The 24214-nt window shown below is 41.3% G+C and overlaps 1 protein-coding gene across 3 annotated transcripts in view; it reads right to left on the bottom strand.

The window, feature by feature from the left end:
- Positions 1 to 24214, bottom strand: part of LOC117808206 (beta-1,3-galactosyltransferase 1-like) — a 99327-nt gene that overhangs the window by 15102 nt on the left and 60011 nt on the right. For all 3 annotated transcript variants that reach the window (XM_034677789.1, XM_034677788.1, XM_034677790.1), the window contains exon 4: positions 14852 to 15016. The gene's annotated coding sequence lies outside the window, so the exon portion shown is untranslated. The remainder of the gene's footprint in view (positions 1 to 14851; positions 15017 to 24214) is intronic.

Genomic DNA, 24214 nt, shown 5'->3' with positions numbered 1-24214 from the left:
CAATTAGCGCGAACACACATCTGCAAAAACACACAAAATGTTCTCAACACAACTTCCAGAACAGAACCTCCCAAGTCGAGCTCTCGTACGAGGCTGTTAATTAAGTCACGGATTGTGAACGGTCACGCACATTATTCACATTAAGTAATTTTGCGACTAAAAACACCTGGAGGCAGCTGATGGAGACAGACCACTCCAACAAGTCCGAACATACGTGAGAGTGCTGCTGCTGCCCGACAGCGTTCCTCCTCCTCCTCCATCTCCTCTTCCTCCACCTCCTCTTCCTCCGCTGTGCCTCACCTCTGCCGCACAGCTCCAGCCTCTATCAGGGGGCGAGGAGTTATCGGAAACACCATCTCAGTGCTGACAGACGGGTGGAGCGTGGAACAGGCTGAACACATCCTATTATATAGCAGAGCGCAGGCGACTGCACCTGTCTAGATAACAACGGCGATGCTTGGGGGGGAAGAAGGCGCATGATGCAGAGGCTGAGACGATGTAGGCGGACACACTCCTAGGATTTTTATCTAACATACACACGTGCAGGTGTCTTCATTGTTCCTTCAGGTAAAAAAAAATAACTTATCTTCATCTGTGAGGCCCACACAGGTGCACACACACACATTCACACACACCTATTTAGTGTCTTGGCTGTGAGCTGTTAGAGCTCTTGTTAGTTGCTCTGTTGAACCTAAGAGTTGAGAGGATGCCAGATGAAGAGTCCTGTGATAATTACCTGGTCTCCTTGCCTGTCCAACACACACACACACAGACACTTCCACACACACTTCCACACACACACACAGCCCTGACACTGCTGATGGCAGCACAGGCCGGGGACATGCAGCTTCAGCAAACCTTCCGGTAAATAACACTCCTCCTACTGAGGGGCACTGGGAGCACCTAAACACACACACTCACACAAAATACACACACACAGACGCACATTTGCTTCTTAAATGCAGTGTGTCAGGGCTGCACTGGCCCCTCTAGTGAGTCCAGGTATACGGTGTGTGAACGAAAAAATGTGACTTCATAAATAGCACATCAGCTTTGCTTTTAAATGACGGACTAATTAATGAGAAGGTAATTATGTGTGCAGGTATCTGAAAAACTTTAGCCGTTATAATCACAACTTATTTTTTAAGAGTGACGCACCTTCATTGATTCACTTTAACATATTGTTAGTATAATGATGAGACTTCAACTTCACTAATTAGACCGACAGAGAAAAGTTTGTCTCTGTTGGGGCGAAGAAAACTCTCATGGGGAATTAACCAAGAATGGATTGCACCAAGAATTCCCCCCTCTATCTGCTCTTACTCAAGGTCTAATTCACAAAGGAAATTGCACTAGTGATACTAAAGTGCAAAGGTGCTCCAGTATTGCGCCTGATTATGATTGAAATGAGCTGCGACATCGCCACTCTGCTGCACAGAATTCTACCCACGTATTTGATGAGCTGAACGAAGACAGGAAGTCCTCAAAATTCACAGTATATATATAGCTCACTTCCTGGAGTGCACCATAAATGTTGTTTTTAGGTCATCCAGAGGTAGAATTATTGTTTTGATCTCTGAAAAGCTTTAGCGTTTAGCCTACATTCAGGCTAACAGTGCTATGGTGTCACTTATCTCATAGTAATTGGATATTTCACAAACAGAGCCAATTTAAAGATAATTGCTACATGCTATATAAGCTAGTTATAGCAAAATACTGCAATACATTCAAGTTCCACACTATATTGAGAATTGTGGCATCCTTGGTATTCAAGCTACTACTAACTAACAATTAAGCTAGCAACTTTTGTTAGCACTCAAGCTAGCAACTTTAACAGCCGTAGCTGGTTCATTTAGCTCACAGGGCTTAATAATGAAGAGTATAGCATCATTTTAGATGTTGGTTGATGCGCTACATTACCTTTTAAACCTTATAATTTCAGTGTAATGGGTTGTGTTAGCATGTCTCTCTTTAATGTGTATTATCACTGATGTTGTCTTTAATAAGCTGCACTGCATGTGTTCAATTCGACTACGGCTGCATACGTGTCTTCTCCTCCTCACATTTCTAAGCAGCCTTTTAATATTTCTGAGCTCTCTTAGATGTGGATGTATGAATCTAAATGTCTTCGTGCATTTGGCAGGCAGGGATTGTAGCTGAAAGGGGGATAATTAGATTTTATTAGAAAGACAGGCCTCTCTTTCACTTTCAAATTAAAAATGAATTTCTTTTTTTTCTTCTCCTGCTCTCCTGATTTAATTCATATCCCTCTCTCTTTTGAAATCCAAGTATTGAGTTAATGCAATGGTTATACAGTCAGTGCAGCTGGTGTTAGACGCAAAATAAATAAGAGCAATATTGCAGGATAATGCCCGTCAAGGGATGTGGATAAATATTAATGGACACTCTCCTCCACGCATGACATTCCCTCTCCTATATGAATCGCAGCAGGTGCTTTAGCCGCCTTGATGTGTGTTCGTGTGTGTTTAGATGGCGTGATAACCCGCGGTCTAACTGCCCACAGCCGCCTGCGGCCGTCAGGAGGTGAAGCTGCTATCTGCAGCCAGCATGAGGTCCGGTCAGAGGCTGCGCTGCTCAGTATGCCCTCGGTAAATAAATGATTCCACCTGTCAGACCTGCTAAGCTTCAGCTTCACGGGGGTGGTGGTGGGGGGACGCGTGAGGGAGCGTATCTGTGGGTCAATTTCTTGTGTGTGTATGTGAGTGAGAGCAGCAGAGGGCAGAGGAAAAGTGGGGTTACTTTTAGTGGAGTTTGGCTTCAACCTAAACCCCTGACAGAAATACACACTCTAGTTTTCATTGTTCTGTCAGCCTGTCAGACGCAATTTGGCTTGAAAACACACACACACACACACACACACACACACACACACACACACACACACACACACACATACACGCCCGCCCTATCAGTGCTCCCACACAAACACAGCGGACTGCTATTCTCAGATGTTGAAACCCCTGGCAAACACATCAGTGTGAGCTGGAAAATGATTCAAAGAAGTTTTATTAACCTTAAAGAGAGGTTTTTGTTTGTGTCGGAGCAGCCTCGAGGAGCAGATCTGAAGAAGGGTGTAAAGTGCGTGTGTGGAGGATGAATGGGAAAGCGTGGGTGAAACAGGAGCAAGGTGTGTTTGTTTGTGAATGTACGCTGTGAAATATGGATGAGCGATCGTGTAGCGATGATGCTTTGACTGTCCTCGTGACCGCATCACAGGAAAAATATAAGTGTCGCACCACAAAGGGCGGACACACTGTAAGTTAATGATATGCATCTCCTCCAGCAGCAGGAACATGAATATTTAAAACCGTCCATTGAGAATCGAACAAGGTTAAAGAGTGTGGGTACGTCCTGACTGGACCGCCAGACCAACATCTGCTTTTCGGATATTTCTGTAATGAGAGTGTTCAGACGTTTTCACCTCCAGGCGAGGCTTTGACTGACGGACCATTGTTGGACCAAAAGGGGAGGCTGGGTAAAGATTAGAGACGCGGTGAGGAGTAATGGGGTAACCTCAAACCTCATAAGTACACTTTTTACCACCCAAGAGCACAAAAACGCCATCATATATCTGCAGGGGTTGTAATGGTGTTCCTGATCAATTCAAGTGACTCAACAGTTATTGTGCCAAGTGCTGAGGCTTCAAGTTGGAGACCTTGTAAATAAAACAACCATTAGATGACTTAAGACCTCTTTAAAGTGTTTTTCTAATTGGCATTAAGGAGACACGCAGTGAAGAGGTTCAAAATGAAGCTCCTGAGGAGTCCGAAGAGGCTTGTTAAGGGGTTGTGGATTATTAAGTGGGCTGGGAAGAAGGTACAACCCTCTTCATCAAGATGTGGTAACCTGAATAATGAACAATGAATGGTAATGGCATCTGGATCAAGTGGGAACCTCCAGTGTTGAAAAATGGAGATAATGGAGATAATGCGGAAGGGCCAAAAGGAGCAGTTTCCTAAGTGTCCACTTGAGGCTGGCCCCAAAAGCCAATGGATGCCCATTGGGTTCCATGTTAATGGGCCCAACTTTACAGCAGTGTTACACGTGTTTACAGCCTCGCTCAGATAAGGTTGTTGGTTAGATCCTTTCTTTATTCTTACAATTATACATGCGTGTATTTTTTAACTAATCACTTTTGAGTGAAAAAAAACCCCTCTGTTTTTTGTGACCTAAATTTTGTTTATGTGTCACGAAAAAAATGCAGAAATAAACATTTATGTGGGCGGGGCTTAAGTGTCTCTATTTCTAGAAAAACATTACAAGGAATGAAAGAATGAGTCAACCCTACTGTGCCATCCTGATATCTTTTACACTCCCTCCCTCCTCCAAAATTGTGTGTGAGTGTGTGTCATTGGATTGGAGTGTGTCACAGATGACAGCAAGTGATCCAGTGGCGGTCTCACTGCTTATGACGGCTGTCAGACGGGAGATCCATCTGTGTGATTAGCCGCTGGACCGGATGAGTCTCCTCTGGGACGGATCGATTTGAGCTGGCTGCTGAGATGACGCTACCTACTGTCAAAAATAACTGTGTGTGTTAGTAAGTGTGTATGTGTCGAACATTTGTCGGCCGGGGTGCAATGTGAAATTAGGTCTTTTCTATTTTGACTGAATTCCCTCTATGAGTTATAGAATGAATAAGGTGATGATGTGAATGCAGAACAAATAAAGCTGAAAAAAGCAGCTAATTAGAAATTATAATTATGAACTAAATTCAAATTAAACAACAAATTAAACCTCACTTCACATAATGAGCTTCAAACTCTCCCTTTCTTTTCATTTCTCCACTGCCTACATGTTTTTCCCACTCTCTCCCCCCTGACACCTTCCTCTCATCTTCCAGGCTGTCCTTGACCAACTACAAAATAGCCTCCATCAAAGCAGGATTATTCGGCTCCTTGTAGAACTCACTTGGGTGTAGTCCCCACCAAAAAAAAAGAAAAGAAAAGAAGAGGTGGTTGATGGGGCTTCACTGGAGGGGCACAGTGACAGATGAAACTACAGCGACTTCTCACAGAATCTCTGATGAGTCCATTTCTCTTTTAGTTAGACAGTAAATGTGGAATCATCTGGGATCAATAACAGAGTGCGGCCTGCGCTGGTGGCGAGATAACACGGACTGATTTGACCAGGAATCTCCAAACGAGATAATCCACAACTCATTTTTCCACTTTCTTTATCTACTGTGAATCATTCAGACTCAATGCTCACACCGATCGGCTCTGTGCAGGCACACTGAGCCTCTTTCAGCATGAGGCTGTAGCTGCAGCGTGATGACCCCAACTCAGGTCGACCAGGAGTCGAATCAGACTTCAAAATAAGTTTGTAAAGAAGAAAGTATAAATCTCTTTCAGCAGCTAAGAAATGTGAATGTCACATTTTTTCTCCTTATGCATTAAATAAGTTCAGTTAATTGTCACAAGAGATAAAAAGGTCAGTTTTTATTGGCACAACAGGAGGCATCTCTGATTGTTGAAATTTAAAGCTGTACTCAAAGGTGAAGGAAAATTAAGACACCATACTTTATTATATAATACAACCAATACAATACGATGCAATACGAAATAATGTCATGTGATGCAATGCAATATGGTGCAATGTGGTGCGTTGTGATGCTATTCATTTAGATGCTATACGGTGCTATGCGGTGCAATGCCATACAGTACAATTGTATTGTTAATGCTGCTTGTTTTGATATTATGTTTAAATACAACATGATAGCAGTTGCTAATATTGACCATTTAATTAACTCCTTTAAATTGTATAAAAAGTTTAACTTTGTTTGGCTTTACTTTTTTGCAACTTCTTTTTTATGTATCTTACTTTAATACAGACAAACTTGTGCTGATAGTTGAATTCAAACTTTCATTCTAAATGGACCTCGCAGCTGTGAAGTACAACCTCATTAATAAAAAATATATATGGTCTGTTGATTTTTAGCATTATTGTTTTCAGTGGTTAATGCCAGAAGAGACTAAAAAGTGCAAACAAAAGCACCTTTTCTCTGGCAAAATATTTAAAGAAAAATCAAGTCTGTGATCATTGCCTTTAATCCACTGTTTCCTAGCTTCACTGCCAGCACAGTGTACTCCTCTTTCTCTCTCTCTCTCTCTCTCTCTCTCTCTGATAAAGTAAGTGAAGATGAGGAAAGCAGGAGTCATAAAGTCCACAAAAAGAGACTACAAAGACATCCTCCCTCCCTGACTGTGTTGGAAATCATGCATCCATTTAAATGGGGCCAAAAGAAGTAAATCAGTTTCCCTGACGACAAAAACTGTCCTGATTTGACACTGTAGAAAAAGATTACTTTGGCGAGTACTTAGAAAAAGGTTGAATTCAAAGTGTTAATTTAACTTTTTGCTCATATTCAAACTTTTGTCTGCTGAGGTCAGGAGGCACGGTTGGGCTGTGAGCATCATTTCACTCCCCTTCAGTATATAAACATAGTTATGAACAGATCCCCCCTCTTTGCTGTAAGCTTCTTTCTGTCTGTCCTTGAAAGGAGGAGGTCTGAGAGCTGCTGGGATCAGAGCTTCCTGGAGTTTTGAACTTTGGGCCTCTATGAGATGCTTTTTACGATTGATTTCTGTCACTGCTTGATGTTTGTTTCAGGTTTGTTTTCAGGTGAGAAAAAGAAAGAATGAAAGGGAGATAGATGTGTTGTAATAAACAAAATGGGACTGGCTTTATGGCATATCTTCTCTTCTCTGTGAATACAAGTCAATAAAGTGAAAGCTCTTGCAGTGCATAAGGAAACAGGTCGATTTCCCTTCTTTTGGGGATTGACTGATATCAAAAGATTTTATTTGAGATTTTCTGCAATCTGCTCAATAAATCTGATGTGCTTACAGATAACAGCATTTTTCAATTCATGCAAGTGGAGCTGTGCTTTTTAAACAAGTTTCCACACTCCTTAGAGGTTCATTAGTTGAGTTAATCTTGTATGCAATCAGAGTCAGCTAGCAAACCTCAAACCTTTGCACTCCTGCATTGGTGTCACCTTTAGCCCATCCAAAGTTCCATCAAAGTAACTGAATTTTAAAGTTTAAATTGTGTACTGTATATATATATTTTGTATGCATATACTGAAGCTTAGACTTCCACCATTGGTTTCTGAGGAGGCATCATGAAACCTAACAATGGCGTCATATTGGAAATCTTGACACTCGCTAACTTTTCTTTAAGCTAGAGGCCGACAAAAAGTTAAAGGTAAACAGCTACTATGTGCCAACCTGTCCGTCAACTTAGCCACGCCCCTAATTGTGCCTAATTATCCTAATGGTTTTCTTTTGGAGGTTTCTGGAAAGGCTTCAAGACACCCAATGATCAAAAGGTGGAGCTGAGGCCATAGCCTTGCCACCAGGCAAACAGCTACTACATGCCCACCTGTTAGTCAACTAGGCCACGCCCCTAATTGGGCCTAAGTATCAAAAAGTAGTTTTTGGAGGTTCTTTTGGGGCTAGCCTCAAGTGGACAGTAATTGAACTGCAGTTTTTCCTCATTGGCTCCATTTCTTAACACTGGATGCGAGTAGTCTAAATTTTGGACACAGATTTAAAAAATGTTGACATTTAGTTGTAATAGCTGTAAGGTAGTTCTGCTGACCTCAGAGATGAAGACACTCAGAATGTTGTAGTGTTTTAGTTTATACAAGAGTACAGCAGAATCCTAGTTCAGTGAATTTATCTGTTTCAGGAAGAGCAGAACACCACTATGGTTTCATCTCTTTATCATTTTGTTTCCACAATTTAAACCCATGACCTCAATATTACAAAAACTAGAATACAGCTGCAGGCTCTCGCTCTATTGGAGGCTTTAAAAACATGCAAAACCACATCTTTGGTTCTTTGAACTGCAAACAATGATGTAAAAATGTAATATGTACATGTTGGAGGCTACACTGTTCTCCTAGAATGTACTCCTTCAAAGAAAAGTCTGTATGAGATTACAAATGGTGTTGAAAAACAGGGCTACTGCATTATTCAGATGAAGCCTGTACGCATAATACAAATCAAACAGTCTGTTAAAGTCATAAAATACGAGTTCAATTTATCAACTAGTTAATTGGGTCTCGTATTTCTGAGCGTCGCACTCCAACAATAAAGACAATAGTGACTAACACTTAATACTGTGGGGTTTCATTTGTTACCATTCAATAACCATGCCTGCATAGTAGCTTCCATTAAATGGCTAATTAAAGCACCCATAGTCACTGCGAAGAGTTTACAGATCATCTTTGTATCAGTTTAATTAGGCTCAATGCTATTTGCTACGGTGCTCGTTGTAATTCCATTTAATTAAGCAGGAATTAATAGATCTCAGTGTGAATCATAAAGGTTGTTCACAGAGGATTGGCGCTCTGCATTCGAGCTTGATGGATGTTTGATGAAAAGGAGGGCTGCTGTTTTCACTCATTTGTAAGTGTGAGCTGTGAGAATAAAGATGAATCTTTCCCCCTCTATACATTAGATGAGCTTGAATGAAGAAAAGAGGGTGAGGCGTGAAATGTGGACGTTTTTTGGTACTCCAACATCAAGGTGTCATCAGCGTAAGTACATTTTCCTCAAAGGTCTTTTTGTGGCAAAGATGTTAAACATTACAGACACCAAGTCACAGAATGGGTTAGCCTTAAGAGATGCTCATACCAACTCTGCTTTCAAGTACAACACACCTCAATGAATGAACCCCACCACAAACTGAAAGTAAGAGACCCTCACTCCTCAACTGAGGACTTTGAAGATCTAGTTTAAACAGCATTCACAAAGCCAAAATGTAGCTAACTAGCAGTGTTGCATCATCCAATTTAATATAACTCCACTCCGTCAAAGAGAGCCACGGCTCCAAAGACAGTTATAAGCTGAGGGGTAGAAATATGTCTTTTTGAGTGATCTGTGTGAATTGTCTTATTAACTATTGATGCCTACCAAGTGTGAGAAGACTTTGAAAAGACTGTTCCAAGACCAAAGACGCTTCTTGCATTTTAAGACGTCATAGACTGAGATTCTGCAAACACTTGGAGTCCATAAGGCTCAGAAATTACATGACTGCGACCAGATTCTTTGAAAGATCTGCCCCATGGTATTCCCAGTGGAAATTTACAAGAAGAAAAATGAGCTGGAACCAAAGAAGCTTTTGGCCCTTACCCATAAAGTTAACACTAACATAAAGCAAGTCCTACTTTCACGTGAAATGTACCGCAAAATATGATGTGGTCTTCCAAGTTGGACACTCTTGGAACACCTCTACAGGGAGGCGCCAAGGAAGCATCCCTATCAGATGGCCAAGCCACCTCAAGGGGCTTATTTCAATGCAAAGGACTAGCGGCTATACTCTGAGCTCCCAGTGGAAGTCCAAGCTCTGTAACCTATCTCTAAGGCCGAGCCACTCTCATTGACTGATGGTCACTACCCTTAGCTCATGACCATGAGTGAGGGTCGGGACATTGATTGATCAGCCTTCAGGCTCAGCTCCTTCTTAACTACAACGGTCCAGCACAACGTCTGCATTGCTATTGCAGCTGCAACGACACATCTGTGAAAATTCCTGTTCCATTTTACCCTCACTCATGAACAAAAACCTGAGATACTACAACTCCTTCACATGGGGTAAAGACCCACTTCCCACCCAGAGGGGACCACAGTCAAGCTAATGTAGCATAACCTTCATGTCTCTTGATAAGCATGGCACATTACGCTGGTGTCACTTTATTGTTGTTCTGTGCAGGTTGCAGCAAACTTGATGCATAGGCCCTTTTGTGAGAGTGACTACAGAAAAATGTGGTGTTGCTGAACCTTTCTGATCAAATACATGTGAGTATTTAAAGAGTGGCTAACAGTTATCAAAAGCCTCATAACAAACAAGTTCTGACTTAGCCAAGATTTGCTCACAGACTACTGAGGTTTGCAGCAAGGTTTAAAACTATGTCGGTATGATTTCTGCTTCATGTGTGACATCTTATTCCGCTCTTGTACGAATTTAATCAACTCTCAGGTCTCTCTTGATGTCAAAGCCACGTACTGACGAAAGAATCCCTGTTAGGCTGAGATACCGTGTGAAGTAGTACCTGATGTCAGGATGTAAACAACGCCTGACCTTTTCAGTCGAGTACAGAACATTTGTCATTTCACTTCAGCGAATATAATAATGAATGGGAATCATGAGAGTGTAAAAGTGAAATGTTTGGCAGCTGAAGGCGTCTGCGAGCACTTTATCGCGTCCCTCTTTTGATTCACGATGGGAGGCGGACTGTGTGTGTGTGTGTGTGTTGCCTGTCAGCTTTACAGCTGGGAGTCAGGAACCTGCTATCTGTTTAAAGCTGCCGTTGCTATGCTGCACATTTGTTTCTCACTCCCCCCTCCGTGTTGTCTTAGCAGACTTTATGGGGCCGTACATCAGCTGTATCAGGTGATACATCTAAGAGCGCTACTCTGAGTTATCCATCTTCCCACTGGCGGGTAAGGAGGATGTGTTTTAGATTATGTAACGCTCGCACTAGAAGGGGCAAGAAGACAGAAAGAGAGAGACGTTATAACCGGATACAGACGTTTTTTTTAATTATTGAGAGACTTCTAGCTTTAGAGAATCATGTTATCCTCGTGTATTACAGAGTAAACCGTAGACTGAACTCACACAGCTCATTCTTCTCAACCTGATGATAAGTGAGCAGCAGCGCCAGACACTCAATATCTCCCGGAACATGTAATCCAATAAATTCTGGTACGGCAAGCTCAGGGAAAACATTTCTGAGGCAGCGGATTAAAGTTTTGGTCGGGATTCCTTTGAATTCTGAATAACCGTAAAGACAACATATAACGTGATTTAAAACCACGAGGCAACTTTTGGAGGTCTTGTAAATGAAGTTTTTATTGTCTAACTCTTGAACTGAGTATTTTATTTGGAGACAGTGTGTGAGAGTGAGCCCAGAATCTTCCAAACCTTTTCTTTGTGTCTGGATAGTGTTGTACATTTTGGTTCTGAATATGTAGATTCCATCAAAGAGGATGTACCCCAGTTCCAGTCTTGAGACTTAAGGTCTCAGAAACAACAAAGATTTAACAAACTTCATGATTTAAACATTCCTCTGATTATCATGCAGGAGTGCTTCTGACTCCTCAACAAAGGTCATTCTTTGCTGGTGCCAAGTTGCTGGACCAGATTTTAATTGTCATCACAATAAACACCAGAAACCATAAAACTTCTGGAGTACACTTTAATTACAGCCAGAGCACAGCTATGAGAAACAGTCTATTGAGGACTGCATCCATTCCTTTGAATCTGAAGAGGGGTGTCTCAGATATTTAACATCAGTCTGTTCACTGCGGCAAGAAAACCGTCCAATGGAGGGTTGAAGACACCAACAGAAATGGATTAAACCAAGGACAGGAGATAGAAGTTAACACTTAGTACCATAAAAGTATGGTAGAGTGTCGGGAAAGTATAACACTGTGGGTTTTTGCACTCAAAACAATCAAGTAGTTACTTCTTGGGCTTTAAAATGAAGCAGACTTAAAAGTCCAAAATACTGCAATTCCCCAAATTGCCACTTGGGGCTGGCTCCAAAAGTGAGCAAAACCCCATAGAGGCTTATGTTAAAATACCTAACATTACAGTCGAATTAAACATGTTTACAGTTGGGCTAAAAATTGTGTTGTGTTGTGCGCAATTTTTATCTGTCAACACATTTTGATTATATAAAGTCTTAACATTTTCAGTAGGCCTCTGCTTTTGTTGAACTGATAAAGTTTCTTGCATTTGTCCTGTCAATAAGGCAAAAAAGTCCCCAAAAAGTTATGCTAAAAAAATACAAATAAATAAGGATATAAAGACTGTAGTTACCAACCAAAAATTGAACTATGTTAACCTTTGATCCCATAACTTTGATACCATTGCTTGTCAAATATTCATAGAAAGAGTGTGTACAGTGTGGACAGCATTGATAAATCATGACCTTAACAAGCAAATGAAGGTGCTCCGCCCCAGTTTTGGTCATAATAACATCTTTACGTGGAGCAGAAGGAACATGGTTAGTCACATCCCTGCATATATGATGTGTTTAAGTTATGAGAGCAAATGGAGTGCAGGGTCGCTAAATATGCAGAAGGCAGCAGTTTGAATTAATGATAGATCTATGGCACAGAGTGTCAGCCCCCAACAGAGCAATTCCCCACTGAGTCAGCCTGCAGACTCCTCTCAGCATCAGCTGCACAGTGCAGCACAGCGCAGTATGAGCAGATGGTTAATTTGAGAATGAAATAGTCTACGCCGTGAAAGCGTTTTAAAAGATAGATGGGGCTTCTAAGATAAATTGCAAAAAATCTGCATATTTAATAGACTACCATTAGGGATTATGAAGATTACTGCTTAAAGAGCAGTTATATGGAGTACAGTACAGTACAGTAGAACTTTATGTATGTATGGCTGTGATCTTTGGGCCCTCAGGCGGCACTGCTTTAAAAACAGACATGACTCTGTAGTGGAAATTACTGCATGGGCTCAAAAACCACCAGTTTGTCACTGCATAAGTTAGAACTGTACTATGCAAAGAGGAAACCATACATAAACATGATCCAGACAGTCTTTTTGAAAAACATGGACACCTCATCCTCAGCTCTTAAAAAGGAGAGGGACCACCCTGCTTTCTGTCAGCGCATGGTTCAAAACCAGCATCTGTGATGGTATGGGGATGCATATGTGCCAATGGCATGAGTGGCTTACACACCTGGGAAGGCACCACTAATACTGACCTTGCATATTCCAATACCACTCTGAAGTATGCTGTATTACAACAGCATGGCTCAGCAGTAGAAGAGTCCAGCTGCTAAACTTGCCCCCCTGCAGTCCAGAGTTGTCACATTTGGTGCATCATGATATGGAAAATACAACAAAGGAGACCCCAAATTGTTGAGCAGCATCCCGGTTGTTTAGGTGATGGAGTTTTAAAATTGAGTTTACATTTGCATAGATAGATAAGCCAAAAGCAGGTATTTTGAGCTACTGGTATAAAATAAACAACCAAGGACAGCCAAACTGTCATATCTGCAGGTCAAAATGAAGTATTGATGAAAGGCAGTGAAAAAAGAGAGTTGTAGTTATTTCAATTTGAATTCTTCAGTGTTTTTGGGTCATTTTGATTCACAGCAGGTTTGGTAATGAACACAAGGCTAAAGATCTAGCTCTTGAGAATACAGCTTTTGAAGTTTAGAGATTTATTCCCTGCCAGCACGGAGAGGTCAAAACAGTCGTTCACAGGTCTGTAATTCTCTCTTTTGAAGTTTCTCTCTAAATGAAGAGAGCGGCTTACGCTCGCCTGCCGTGTCAGATGGTGCAGTCAGGGACACCAGGAGGGTGCGATTAACACTTCTGATATCCACCACCGGTTCTCAGCTCTTGTTGTCTTGCTTTGTCTCCTGTCTCTGCTTCCAGATTGGAGATAAGATGAAACTTTAATGATCCCCATGTGGGAAATCAGGTCGACGGAGCCGCAAACAAGGACGAGATACGGTGGCGATGTGGAGAACACAAGAGTGAAAGCAAGGTTTTTTAAACATGTGCTGAGAATATGTTCAATATTGGTACATTTTAGTACTGAATGTGGGTGAAGTGGAAATATTACATAAGAGGTAAGACAACAAATGGAGGATAAATGTGGAAGGATTAAAAAGACTTGAATTTTCAGGGAGGGAAGCTACCGTTTGGATATTAGCTGGAATTGAGCATCATTAACCAAAACCACTCCAGTGTTATTGGGAACCTGCTCTTCCTGTAAGTTGTTCTCCATGGGCGAATAGGCAAGCTTATTTTCTGTCTTGGTCATCACACACTGTTTAATAACTGGAATAAATCAGTGAAAAAGTGATGATTTTTTTCCTCTCAAAGCAGTGCTCAGCAGGAGCCAAATTCAGGTCAAATAGGGGTCTATGAGAAAACGCATCGGCTAATCAATGTGTCAAAACCAAGGGTTTAACCGGCGTGGAGGCGAATGAACTTCCGTGTGACCAATGAGGAGTTTTAAAATGTTTGGCCTTCACTTTTTTTTTTTTCCCCCTCAGTGGAAACCTTAAATAGAGCTTAAGAATGTTTCTGACCTTTGTGCTCAAGTTTTATTGATCGAAGGATTCTGCATTTTCCTCCAGCTAAGGCAGGCTACGTGAAGAAGCTGCCAAAGCATTTTAGAATTCCTCCAACCTGATGGTGGAGAGAACGCAGCTGGGAGAGTGCTGCAGCAGAAGGCGGAGAAGGTTTTTAAACGGACTGTTTCGCTTGAAAAAAACTGGACGAAAGTCAAAACTTGATATGCAAATTTGAAGGATGTTGTGTTTAGGCAGATATGTAGTAAATGGAAAGTTAAAACATTTTGTAACTGGCATGGTTTGTGATGGAACATAACAGAGCTAACTCAATACTGATGCTCCAGCCAAACATACTGACCTCTCAAATTGCCAATTGCCAATCCATGGAACGCTTGCTTGGCTATCCATGGGACTCCATCGATGCAAAAAGATATCTGATCGTAATGGCTGAACATGTTTAATGTTTAAAATCTCAAACTAGCATGGCCCAAATCATCTTCCAAGCAGATTCGTGGAGTAAAGTCGCTCTCAACATACCTCACACTACGGGAAAATCTGGCGCAATGATCTCTAGAAGCATTAAGAAATCTGGACTTTGCCTACTTTAGTCAGAAGCGAGGAATCAGGCATAACTTTTGGTCCCAAATTTTGGAAGGTGGTTGTTTGGATCCATTACGTCTGGGGTTGGGTGGCAGCTATTGACACAGACTTCCTATCCGAGTACAAATACGAACAAATATCAAGAACATTCTTCAACATACCTTTAAATTAATCTATTAGTGATGGACCAAAGTTTTGGAATGGCCACAGCAGTCCCTCAAATTGACTTGAAGATCTTTGGATGTTGGTGGATGGACGTCAAAAAGGTTGAGTGCTCAACGAGACAGGAGGGTACACCAGAGCTGGAGTCGTTCCGCCAGCAAGACCTGAAAGATATGCCAGAAGGAAAAAGTGCTTAGCTAGTTAAAAAAACATGTACTTTTTTTTATGCTACTCAGAAATCAGGTTAGCTCCATTTAGATGTAAGGCGATCTGACTCTGAGTGCCCATACTCATGTCTCTCAGCCTTTCTCTGAGCTGTTTTTCAGTCCTAGTTTGACTTTCAGTGCCTTTCCTGGGGGATTCCCAGATTGCCTGATAAACACCGGCTCTGAGGTTCTGTTTATTTTCAGGTCTCCCTATACAGTTCACTTAAACTTGAACAAATTGAAGCAGTTGTACAGTCCACACTAGTTCATTTACTCTTTCAACAGTGACAGAAACAATCAAGGGGGGGGAGTAAGAACCTCAGCCCTCTGTAACTCCTTCTCTGGTGCTGGTGTGCAGTTCAGATAAGCTACATTTAAATGGAAGATAAGTGCAACTGTTGCTCATGAACGCAGATAGAGTGGTGTTTGTAGAAATGGCTCATAGCTTATGTGTTGTTTTGACAGTTATCACCTGCTTTTTGTGGATAACAGCGAACAGGTGGTTATGCATATTGGAAATATTGATTTGATGTACATTTACACTTCCTAGTCTTAAATATAGCAAACAAGTATCTACCCACTTCCCCACATCTACAATCACACAATAAACCCAAGCACGAAAACATGGAAAGACACAACAACAGTGGTTGGACATTTCCAGCCAAACCCGACTGACAATGATGATCCAAAACATATCATCATGTGGCCAGAGTGGTAATTATGGTTTCTAATGTGGGACCAATTATGGAGGACGATCAAGCCTGTCTGTTCCCGATGTGAAATTAGATGTAATTATATGATGGGAGCATGGCCGACAGTAAGAGAGGGTGAGTTGAAAAATACGTGTTGTCCTGTCTTTAAATGTCCTACATTGAAACTGAGAAATGAATATGAGGACCAAGAAGGGAAAGGCCAGAATTTCAAATTTAGCCACATTAGGTGCATTTCTATATGTTGGGGAATTGGGACCAAATTTGGGAGTGCCATTTGGTTCTGATTGCTGCAGTGTTGAAGGCTGGAGCCAGACTCATTGGCATTTCTGGCAATCTGTTGGTGCCATCAACAACATCTTTGTATGAAATTCAAGCTTCTTCTGAGTCAAACTGAATTAAAAGGCCTTCAAGCATTTGAGCAAAAGCCAGTTAATTTGGATCAGCTTGTACACATTCTGACTCTCCAAAATATGCACCAAGCCATTTACACCAACAAATGCAGCAGGATGTTTCAGACCCATTAAAAACCTCTGCTTTTTGATATGGAAGTGTGTCTCGTCTTTGGTGCTAGCAGCTTGAAAACACAGCCGTGAACCTTTGCTGAGTATATTTTCACAAGTCAGATTGGCTGCTGGAAATCACAGCTGATCCACGTGAGACACAGCCTCAGGTCAGAGCTCACTTTTGGTTTGACTGCCCAGTTAGTGGGAGGCTGTCAGCCCAGCTTTATTGTTTCTACAGCAGCAGTGATGTAGTGGGAGATGAAAAAGAAAAGAAAAGGTGAACTACCTCCACTCAGTCAATATCAGTCTTGGAGAATAGTGCGGTTATCCAACAGTCTTTCAGCTTATTATTTCTCCTCTAAATTGACATCACTGAACTGATATGTTTTAAGGAAATCTTATCCTTTTAATGATACAAGTCCTTACAACCTTCGCCCTAAACTTAAACCTTTAACTAGGCAGGTCATGATTTGGTTTCTGTGTGCATGGGACACTTCATTACAAAAGTGTAGTTTTTGTTCACTTCAGAGTGGAATCAAAGACCAGATCAAATATCACCCTAACTTTCATGTGGTAAATTGACTTTCTTGTAGACGGTGTAGTGGCTGTGCTCTAACAAAAAGTTTAACAAGCATAGCAACAGTAGCTAAGAGGGGAAGGGATTAGTTGAGGTTAAATCCCTTCCTAAAAGGCTTTGGGAATTAAACACAAGGCAAGCATGATCATAGCTCGGCAAAACACACAAAGTCTAATTAAGGAAAATAAACCCTTTATCAGTTCGGCTGTCAACATCATGGTTTTAACTAGCCTCTGACTACAGTGGTGAGAATAATTGGAGAAACTACAAACATTCAGACTACACAGAGGACTGTGGGCTGACTGTGCAGTGTTCAGCACTGCTGCAGTGAGTCAAATTTGAATGTAAGAGAACAAAGACAAACTGCTGGTCACAAACAAACTATCAGCAGTACTGCTGAGTTCGGCCTTGCCGCCTTGCCGCCTTGCTTTGTCAATATTTACCTCTTTGAGCTTGATCTCGGCAGCTACAGTAAGTTTGTCTTTTTCCCCTTAATGAGATTTGTTCTGCTGATTCTCCGTCTGCTGCACTCGATGATAACCAAAAAAGGCACGCAAAGGCAAGCAAATCAGGCCTGGATCTAGACTGAGACGCCGTAATGAGCGCCGTTTTTGCAGGCCCCGCCGCAGGAGAGCCAAATGCCCTGTCAGTAACCTGCTGTGTAGTAATGACTGTGCACGTCACTCTCCAATGCTACTTCTCAAACATACACACAAACACAGATATGGAGAGATGTAGACCAATGTGCACACAAACAACTAAGTTTCATTATTTTCTTTTACCCCAAAATACACTAATGGCCAATTATTTCTGATATTTTTCCTGCTGTAAAGCTAGCCAGTGTCTTAGCAGCAAATTCCCAGCAGACTCTGTCCTGTGAACTTTGTTGCTTCATGAAGACTTTGTGTATGGAAGTCTGAATCCACCCTCAGCCTCTGGGAGTTGGGGTTCAACTGAAACAGGCCAGGGTTCTCTGCAGCTCTGGCATTTGTAGGGCATAATCAAGTATAAAGCTGTGCTTCTGTTTCTCTTTCAATAAAAGTTGTTTTACTCTCATTCTTAGTTAGGGTTTATTTTGTATATCATTGTTTTCCCAAGGAATTCACTGTGGCACTGAAAAGACCTGGAAAACTAGACTTAGACCCCAGAGGAGTAAAGCTCTCCACTAAATCCAATACCAGTCAATTTGCTCTTGGTTGAGTTCAGGTCAACTCCAGAGCAAGTTGGATCCAGTATGCACTGAAACTGTGAGATGTAATTCTAAAAGAAACAGCAATTAGCGACTAATCTAGTATTATTTTAAAAGGACATTTGAGTTCTGACTTGTCTAAGCCAAGAAAACAGACCAAATTCAACACATGGTCCAAGAGTCTGTGGGTAGATAATGTCAAATTGGTTTGCAGAGTCAGGCTACCACTAGTGGAGCTTGCACCACCATGTGTAGGTTAATGTCCACATGCCTGTGCTGGTTACATATTGCTCTAGTGGAGTGGTTTTTATGCTAGTTTAGCCACACATTGCTTAATTGTAATACTGCCAAACCATGCCATGCTACAAGATGCTATATGTCATCTGTGCTTGTTTACATCCAGGTAGTACAGCATTATAGCAAATAGCCAGAGCTGCAGGCCCCCGAAATAAGAGTTGGGACACTAGTTTTTCAATTCATATAAACAAGAGTTTGCATTTATTATTTATTATCTTATTAGTATTACAATTAAAGTATTTCCCTAAAAGGAGGGGGGTCTTATATTAGGGCAAGCAATTTGTTAAAGATAGGAGTAAACTACAGATATTTTAAAGATTTTTAGGAATTGAATGACAAAAAACAGTGATCCATTTATATTTCATTAATTAAAATAAAATGATAGTACAAATATTAATCTATACTATAAAAAAAGATACAAACTGGGCCTTTAAGGATGCCAAAATTGATTGTTATTGGATGGTCCCAAAGTAGTACAATATTGTCCATACTATTTTTCTGATAGCGTCATTTACAAACAGTTTACTCAAGAATAAAGACAATAAACTTTGCAAATATTAAAATGAACTTCTTCCAAGTAAATTTTTATGATGTCATGGAGTGGAGTGATGTTTGGAGTGTTTGGCTCATTAGCTTGTAAGGTGCAGCGCAGGAAGCTCTTTGAACATGTGGCTGTGTCGGAGATTGGACCATCGTCGACATATTGGTGACATCAAAGGGAATGTGTGAGAGCCTCAGAGGTGCTGTGTGCCATATTGGGGTGACAGAACCTGCAACACTCACGCTGCCTTCAAAGTGTGTGTGTATGTGTGTGTGTGTGTGTGTGTGTGTGTGTGAGTCAGACAAGGGAAAGGGAAAGAGAAAAGAGGATTTGTGACATTTTGCTTACGTTGAATATTTGTTTTTGCAAATTCCTGCCTGAGCACCGGCTTGTGTGTTTGATTTAAACGCTTTCCGGCCTCAACAGTTTAGATTTTTAGGGATTAAAGAAGAAACGTCTTGTGTGCTGTCAAGGTTTAAAGAAGAAACAGAGTGTACCAATAATAGTTTTTCGCTTTCATGCTGCAAAAAACACAAAGTGACATTAAACTACCTCCTTGTGCTTTGAGACGGTGTTGTCTATGGAGTAAAAAATCCAGTAGCAGTCGTATTTATGAGGGTGTCGTCTGCATAACAGCGATTTTATGTCAAACTATGAAGTGAATGGCACACACAAAGAAGATGATAGAGTGAGATGTAGACGGGGATATCACACTGGTGGGAAATCTCAGGAGCAGGATTTCTTTCGGCTGAGTCACATGGGATTGAGAGCATTGGGAACAAGAAATACACAAGTCTACGACCTCAGCCAATAAAGACTTCTTTAGTAAACCTAAAAGTCCTCCCCTGATGCTCATTGTGCAGTTTTGTGATCCCCTGTTGCAGCACGACAGCCTCCTTATTCCCCGTGTGGATGCCACCGCTGTCTGTTTACCCGCGTGTACAGGAGAAAAACACGATCCAGCAGACGACTGAGCCCCACGCTCCCCAAGATGTAGGGCGAGTTTGGAGTGACGGCTGCACTCTTGAACTCGTCTTCTGATTCACTATTTCACTCAGAGGAAAAAGGTATTATCACACACCCGGCTCTTTGTCTCATCTTTTGTTTTCATCACATTTACAGAGCTGCTTTTCTTATTTTCCTGCATGACTGTAAATAATAAATGTCTTTCCTGCGAGTGGAAGTGTATTCCTGCCGCTGACTTGCCTCAGAGTACAAAAAACAAAGCAGAGAGAGAGAGAGAGAGTGCGTAGGTGTGTGTGTGGGCATAGTTGCACGTCTCCAACTGTTCCCAACAAAGCGTCAGTGTATGTGACAAATTCGAGGGCCACTACTGAACTCTCGCACTCTTCTCTTCGGTTTCAGCACCACTGATGGATTTAACATTGTTCCTCCTGACTTATAAATTAGCCGAATGTTTAAAGCTACAGAGCGTGGCCTCGCAGTGTCTTGTTACAGCACTTGAATGACAAAGGCGACCCTGCGCTTTGGGGGAAATGAAACGTAAAATGAACAAAAGCGCCCGCAGAAAAACGTCTTAATGACTCTTAATTATCTGCAAAGTGATACGCTAGTCACACAGGACACGCTAATCCTTCTTATGCTAACACATGTATTCAGCTAACGTCTTTATCCTTCACTTTGTAAGAGTTGAATTCCTTCTGCAGGTGGAAAGACGAAAAACTATCTCCCACACACTGATCTTCTTGTTTAAAAGGTCCTGTGAAAAGAAGAACGCCTTTGTTTTTACACTGAGCTGTTGTTTTTGTTTGCCAGAGATATGACAGTGTTTTGGCACATGGATTTTTCTATATCAAAATCTGACCTTTTTTCTTTTTCTTTCAGTGGTTTACCCAAAAACTCTTTCCTATTCTTTGCTGCCTTAAGCAAAAACATACTGTACATCAATACAAGAGCTTTTTCTTCTATCACACCAACCTTCTGTGCCCATTTCTTGTCCTTTATCCTGCCAACTGTCGAGGCTTACAATCCAGTTTGAATATAACTTTGACTGGGAAAAGTTGTTTTCAAGCTTTGAGAAGAGACTGCTTGATAAAACTGTCATTTTAATGCTTTTTTTGGTCTTCTTCTCCTTTCATTCCTGCTTTGATAACAAATGGGCTTTTATTTTGAAAGGACGCAATGTTGAATGTTGTCCATTATGTCTCTCTTTCTCCAGTTCTTCCAGGCCTGCTAAAGGCAAAGCGTTATAGGCGCCGATTTCAGTCTGTCACTAGGTCTAGCCTCAGGCGGTTCGAATGGAACACCAGGTGAAATGTAAACCTACCTACTGCCAGCTTGACAACTGCCTTGCAAGCATTTTTCTCTACCCAGCTTGATTCATCACTCTCTCTCTCTTTAACTTCCCCAACCTGCCCTACACAGCAGAAAGAGGAGCGGTGTCTGTTTTCAGGTCCAGGTGGAAAAACTGCTTCATAATGTATTCTAAATGATCGTACGAAGAAAGAATGGTAACGAGGTAGCCTGTGAAGTGAGCTTTCTTTTCCACCTCTAGTTAAGTGTTGTATTTCTGTAGTAGACACATTTGTGAAGTCCTTTCTTAATAATTAAGACTTGTACTTCCTGTGTAATTAATGTGTTCTGAGCATAACAAATTGAAATTAAAATGAGTTGACTCGTTCAAAGATTACGCTGAGGAGGATCCCCCATCTTCAAAGCAAAATTCAACCCCTCCAAATGTCTACAAAATGCCACCAGAATCTTGGTTCACTACATCTCCAGGAGTGGTGTTTAATCAACTGTTTCTTGTAGAGTCTCAGTTTCATTGTAAGTAGTAGGTTACAGAGGTTTCACTCTGGCTTACTCCAGCAGTATGAACACAAAAAAGGAACCGGTTTTAGTGTCCAATCAACTGCTTGTGTTGGGTCTCAGTTTCAGTGTACATAGTAAGTCACAAAGAGGTTTCACTCTGGCTTAAAACAGGGGTACTAACACAAAAAAGACACTGATTTTAGAGTACATTCAACTATTTGTAGTGGGTCTCAGTTTCACTGTTAACAGTGAGTTACATAGAGACTTCACTCACACTTCAGTACTTCAGGTATTCACAGGAAGGAGAAACCAAGGTTGAAATTTAATTTAACTAGAAGGGCTTATTTGCTGATTTCTGTTTATGGGGATGGAAGCTGGGGTGTTCGATTTTGCCTACTGATACATTATTAGTCAATCACACTCACACTACAAACATACTACAGTTCCAGGCCCTTTAGTACAGTTTGTACAGTTTTCTGTGGCATCTTGCTAACTGAGTAGAACAGAGCCATCAGAATTATTCGGTACATCTGTGTTTTTCTGGCTATGATGAATTAAAATGTCTTTAGAAAAATGCAGATTATGCACACACCCACGCAGTCCAGAAGAGAATGGACAAAACAAAGTAAGTAAAAGCAGCAATGTGGGTGCACTTTATTTACTACTTTGCATGTGGGAGTTAATTATCAAACACCAGGAGGTGAGAGAAAGTCATTCAATCATGCACACATCAACATCAAAACTGATGGCTGTTTCTCTCACAGCAGAGAAGGAAATTAATTACTTTTCAAATCCTCATTAGCCGCTCTCTCCCTGACCCGGCATGTAAAGCATTATACATTACACGGCCGCAGAGTGTGTCCTGCAGAGGCAGCGTTAAATTACACAGGCGTAGGAGGGCAGGCCTTTACACTGTATGGCAGATAATTTTCTCTTCTATTCACCCCGGCTTGTTTTACTCCCTCCTCTCATTTCATGCACAATAACCTCCCCAGATGAAGGGCTTATAGTTGCAGCCGTACAACGCCTCAACTATTTCTGAATATCTTACAGCCTTTACATAATACATTTTTAATAAAACTCTAAATGGGCTGATGTTTAGAGATTCCTTTTAAACATCAGAAGTTTCTAATGCGATCACAAGGTTTGAATCTTGTCGACTTATTTCTGTGCAAATATCTGAAGCAAAAGCCTTACGGCAAAATGTGTTCACGACGCAGATTAAAACACATGTTTGCACTGATGTGAGCTCCTGTTTGACTTCAAAGACGTGTTAGAGGACTTTTACTGTTCCGTTATAAAGAAGTCATAATTTAGACTTCAATTTGTTATTTTCAAGTGTTTAATAGCTCGCTAGAAGCAAGATTTGTCATGTTTTTAGCTCTAAACAAACACTCTCTCAAATAATTCCACCCCCAAGACCCGTAATGAAAACATTCGTAGCATTGATCACCAAGAAAAGGTTAACAGCCAACCTCCCAGACTACTTTTGGTCTGCTGATTGCTATCACGCCCCCACACAGGTCCTCTGCAAACGCTCCATCTCCACACTAGTGCAGGCATTATCAATCCAGTCAAGATACACATCACACAAACAGCAATTCACCCAGAAACCCACTCATCTCCCTCGTCTGCTGTATATTTCATAAGTGTAATCACGTTCAGCATCAGCATTAATTCACCCTGGAACAAGCCGAAGCAGCCACTTGTTTGGATCTCATTTATTTTCCCCGTGAAATAGTGTGTCATTACTTTCGCTTCATGTAATTATGGCGAAGATGGAGGAGGGTGTAAAGACACACAGAGAAGGAATTTATCCATAGTTTTATTTTTGTGTCAGATCATTTACACGATCCATCATGAACGACGAACCAAACATGCCAGTATAAGCTTCTTCTTGCAGAGTTTATTGGCCTTGTGTAAGTGTCAACAGCCCACGTACGATGTCCCAGGAGATGTGTGTAATAATAGATCTGAAATAAATGTATGCAGACAGCCTCACAAGTGCAAACATGAATGCATCAGTGCATGTCTGCTCGAACACACAGGTCTATCTGATTGTTCAATATTTGAACTCTGAGATAGACACAATCAGCGAGGGCGCCATTCGAATTTTCAATGAATTTTGGACGTTAACCAATAAGGAGGACTGAAATCTGGTGGTGCTAGCTCTCCTAACCTAAGCCATATTTGGCAAACCCATTTTATATAACTTGTCCATAGAATTTAGTCACTGGTGATGCATTAAAAAAAGGTGTAGTTGCTTATTATGGCCATTTTTTGATTCCATAACTAGACTGGGACTGGACCGTCGCCACATGAAGCGGGGTACACACTACAATCAAACACCTTCTGACAAAAGTTAGCCAAGTCTTGAGAGGGATTTCGATCCCAAGAATATGCTTGAAAGAAAGTCGTGGACAGCTAAGCATGCAGTGTGTTAATTGCCACATGGTAGGAAATGCTAGCCAATAAGGAAGCAAGCTAACTGAAGAAAGTAGCACTTTCTTGATTCATGGCACTACACGAAGCAATGTGTCCTGTTTAGTTTGACTTATAACCTC

Source organism: Notolabrus celidotus, chromosome 24 (assembly GCF_009762535.1).
Source record: "Notolabrus celidotus isolate fNotCel1 chromosome 24, fNotCel1.pri, whole genome shotgun sequence".
NCBI classification, from domain to species: domain Eukaryota; kingdom Metazoa; phylum Chordata; class Actinopteri; order Labriformes; family Labridae; genus Notolabrus; species Notolabrus celidotus.
Note: the sequence above shows the minus strand (reverse complement) of the source record. Positions and strands in the feature narration are given on the sequence as shown.